Source organism: Saccostrea cucullata, unplaced genomic scaffold (genome assembly GCF_032062105.1).
Source record: "Saccostrea cucullata isolate Sc308-1 unplaced genomic scaffold, CSIRO_AGI_Scuc_v1 ctg660, whole genome shotgun sequence".
Taxonomy (NCBI): Eukaryota; Metazoa; Mollusca; class Bivalvia; order Ostreida; family Ostreidae; genus Saccostrea; species Saccostrea cuccullata.
This window is the reverse complement of record NW_026927717.1, coordinates 67,122-71,943: the sequence shown is the minus strand read 5'-3', so window position 1 is coordinate 71,943 and position 4,822 is coordinate 67,122. Positions and strand designations below refer to the sequence as shown.

Below are 4,822 nucleotides of genomic sequence, written 5' to 3'. Positions count from 1 at the left end.
ACAATAGATTTTACATTATTTACAATAGAAATCTTAAATTTCAGACATATATAATGAACACACTTAAATACAAAGAAAACTCCTGTTCACTTTAATGGACACCATATTGCATCTTTTTTCATTGTATTATTATTATTACTATTATTGTGATTCGTACAAAATTCAAACCTGTTAACAAGACCTCATGCAATTACATTTTTTCAAAAATATTCTTCATAAAAACAAACCATCACATTTATCAGTTAAGAATTTAATTTTTAAATAAATATTATTCTAACCATGTTTACAAAAGACATTGAAAGAAAATAAACATCAGTGATATACTCTAAGTACAACATAAAAAGTACTTAACCCATTAGATCTTCCCTTTGAAGAATGCAGAAAGGACACAAAACACCATTCTTGTCTATTCAAGAAGGTAAAAGTTTTGCAACAGGACACAGGAATTTTTGCCAACATAGCAATCTGGAGGCTTTGAATACATTTGAAAGACAGATCATTCCCAGCAGTAAGATTTCTTTCATAAGAAATGTAGTTTTGAATTGATGTCAATTTAGGATAAGCTTAATTTGAATTATTATTTAGAAATACAATATCATTAGCTCACCTGAGCTGAAGACACAAGTGAGCTTTTTTGATGACAATTTGTCTGTCGTATATATATATATATATTATATTTCTGACTGGATTGCCGTCTGTAAACTTTTCACAGTTTTGACCTCTTCTCTAGGCCAATTTTAACCAAACTTGGTACAAAACATTTTTGGTTGGAGGGGAGTTTATAAATGTATTAAAATGAAGGGCCAAGTCCCCTTACAAGGGGAGATAATCAAGAAAAGAAAAAAATAGGCTGGGGTCATTAAAAATCTTCTTTTCAGTAACAACTAAGGTGGAAGAATTGGGGTAGTATAGATTCTAAATTGTTCATATTATGACCACACCCAAAGAAATATATAGGAAAATAACTTTTTTCAAAATCATCTGTTCAAGAGCCACTTGACCACAAAAGCTGAAACTTGTGTTGAAGCATACTGGGATAGTGTATAGTCATTATCAGTTATATTGTACAAATCATGAACCCCAGGGTTTGTTCAGGGATGTAATAGGGAACCCAAGTTTTACATTCAAATATATGATTTTTTTTATCTTCTTCTCAGGAACTACAGAAAAGCTGGAACTTATGTGAAAGCACCCTCTCACTGGGTAGTGTAGATTTAAAATTGTTCAAATTATAACCCAACCCATGGAGTAGGGAGGGTTGACAATAGGTATTACAAGGGGGGAAATCTGGTAAAGTAGTGCATGGTCAAAGCTACTCAGGTGAGCAATGTGGCCCATGGGCCTCTTGTTTTAATAGTTTTATTATAACCCCCACTTGAAAAGTGGTAGGGTATATAGTGATTGGGAGTTCCATCCGTCCGTCCGTCTGTTACGCCTTTTCTCTTATCCGCAACTCCTCTTATACTACTGAGTGAAATTTAATAACTTTCACAGAATCTTTATTACATATTGCCATTGTGCACCTCCTATTTTATTTTTTTTAATTCGACACATATTTTAGGTTTCCCAGAGCAAAACATGGACATTGCCATTTTTTGTTTACCTATGACGTCACATAATAGAAGCTTCTGGATAACATTTTATAGGACGAGTTACTGTAAACGTGGTTATATTGACGTGTTGAAAAATTGACGATTTTTTGTTTACGAAAATTGACGAGTGTTAATTTTGACGAAATATTTAATCAAGAGTTTCAAATCTTTGAATTCACAGGGATACAAACGCAGCGTCGGAATCACTAAAATTTAATTTTTGTACAAACTATCTACGTGTGTAAATTTTGATAAAATAAATTGCCTTCTTGTTATTTGATTTCATTATAAGCGGTCAAATGCCTGAGGTGACAGCACGGCATGATAATTAGGCTAAATTACGCTTGCAGTATTTGATACACCAATTTAGATTCAATGGTTTTTAAAAATGTGATTTTATATCACTATGTTTTCATAACTAATTACAAAAGATATTAACAGTGATTTTGATCTCGTTGTCAAACGAAAAAGCCGTTAAAAATTTAGCGGTAAAGTTGTACAATGGTCAATGTCTGTTGTGTCTCTATGCATATGATAAGAAGTTTGACGAGTGTAAATTTTGACGAGAAAAAAAGAATCGTTAATATACTCAAAATTAGCACATCGTCAAAATTTCCATGTTTACAGTATTTCTCTTTACACATTACCATAAAACAATATAAATCAACACATCGACATTATGGGAGGCCGGGGGTATCATTTACTGAGCTTATTGCTCACAGTACCTCTAGTTTGGATATGAAAGAAGTTTAGTCGCTTGATCATATTCTAAAATGCCTGAAGATCCTTAGAGTAGGTTAAAGTTTTATGTCTTATATCTCTTGTTTATTTATGTTACAAGGAAAATTAGAATGGAAAAAAAACGTACTTATGAAATCATGTTAATTAAGGTAGGTCGCGGGTTTACTGCATAAAAATTCTTACGAGAAAACATACCCTGAAAATTTGATATAATGTTCCTTAGAATTTACAGCGTATTATCTGCAATTTTTATTAAGTTTGCCTACGTAGTTTTAATGCCATAGTACCGTAAACGCGGTATGGTTTTTAATACTTTTTTACGCTTTGCTATTGACTTTTAGCAGCTTAATAACACTTACAATATAAATTAGTTCTTTCATTTGGTATTGTATTTAATTTGTCCAAGACATTACATATAATCACATCAGAATTCAGACTGAAATACCTCGTATTATAAAACATTACGAGGTTTACGTACAATACAATGCACTTTGTATTTATCAATCTGCTTGATTCATTAAACTTGAAGTTATTTGCGGAGAATAAAACGGGAAACAACGTAACGTTGTCTTTGTGACGTAACTGACGTCATAATCAAATGTGCACAAAACAACCGATCGAATCGTCGAAATTGTGTACCAAAACTGATGACAAAAGCAAACCCGCGACCTACCTTAAGTCACAATCAGAACTTTTCAAATGGCTGTTGCAGTTTGCCTTCCATACACGAAAAAGTCTGAACATGACTATGTCTAGCTGCATGTCATTAAAAATTGAATTTTAATTCAATTAGTACATGTATTGTCATGTAAGGAAATATATTGGGACATGTAAATTAACACAAATGTATGTGTAGAAATGGAATTCAGACTATAAAAGAAAAGATGTAAATACTTGCTGTAAATTGTTTCAGAAAAGGACAGGGTGTGAAATGTTGGCCAATCAACAATCTGGAGACTTTGAAGTTTTTATTTTCTAAGGTAAGATTTGTTTTATTAAGATATAAAATACTTGTGGATTTGATGCTTTTTAATGATTTGAAACATGCTGAGAAATATTTGTTGGAATTGTAGTAACCCACCATACCTACCATAAATGGACAAAGAAGATTATAATTAACCACCATTAAATCCATGGACATCAAAAAATGCGGTATTCTTTTAACTCATCTTATTTTTAGCTCTACTTGTCAGAGACCAGAAGAGCTTTTGCGATAGTAATGCGTCCGTCCGTCTGTCTGGCAGTCTAGCTGTCTCTCTGTCTGTCCGTCTGTAAACAATTATTCAAAACGCTACTCCTCCTACAGTTTTGGTCTGATTTAAATATAACTTGGCACACAATAAGACTACGCTAAGATACATAAAGTAGTGCATTGGTTTTTGATTTTGATGAACGCTCTTGCCATGGTTACTAAAGATAGAATTTTCTGTGAAATTCCTTTGAAATACTACTCCTTCTACAGTTTTGATCTGGTTTCAGTTTAACTTGGCACACAAGTACAATACACTAAAATACATAAAATAGAGCATCGGATTTTGATTTTGAGGAACGATGTTGCCATGGTTACCAAAAATAGTATTTTCTGTGAAATTCCTTAAAAATGCTACTCCTTCTACAGTTTTGATCTGATTTCAATATTACTTGGCATACAAGTAAACTACACTAAGATAATAATAAGATAATAATAAGATAATAATAAGATAATAATAAGATAATACATTGTTTTTTTTATTTCAATGAACGATGTTACTAAAAATACAAATTTTTTTTTAATTCCTTTGAAACACTACTCCTCCTACAGATTTGATCTGATTTCAATTTTACTTAGCACACAAGTAGTCTACACTAAGATACATAATATAGTGCATCAGTTTTTGATTTTAATGAACGATATTGCCATGGTTACTTAAAATAAAATTTTTCTGTTCAATTCCTTCAAAACGCTACTTCTTATACAGTTATCCCGTGGGGATCCGGGTTAGAATAGGTCCTCAGTACCCCCTTGCTTGTCATAAGAGGCGACTAAATGGGGCGGTCCTTCGGATGAGACCGTATAAACCGAGGCCCCGTGTCACAGCATGTGTGGCACGATAAAGACCCCTCCCTGCTCAATGGCCCTGAGTGCCGAGCATAGGCCCAAATTCGCAGCCCTTCACCGGCAATGGTGACGTCTCCATATCAGTGAAATAATCTGGAGAGGGACGTTAAACAATAAACAATCAATCAATCTTATACAGTTTTGGTCTGATTTCAATATTACTGCACACACAGGTAAACTATACTAAGATACATAAAGAAGTGAACCAGATTTTGATTTTGATAAAAGGTGTTGCCATGGTTACTAAAAATAGAATTTTCTGTGATATTCCTTTAAAACGCTACTCCTACAATTTTGGTCTGATTTCAATATAACTTAGTAAACAAGTAGACTATGAAACATAAAATAGTGCATTGGTTTTTGATTTCGATGAACAGTGTTGCCATTGTTA

At 32.9% G+C, this 4,822-nt stretch overlaps 1 long non-coding RNA gene across 1 annotated transcript; it reads left to right on the top strand.

The window, feature by feature from the left end:
• Positions 1-295: 295 nt before the first annotated feature.
• On the top strand, positions 296-3,681 carry LOC134275324 (uncharacterized). Its single transcript, XR_009993797.1, has 3 exons — positions 296-508; positions 3,247-3,313; positions 3,407-3,681. It is a non-coding gene; the product is annotated as an uncharacterized LOC134275324 (long non-coding RNA).
• Positions 3,682-4,822: the final 1,141 nt, after the last annotated feature.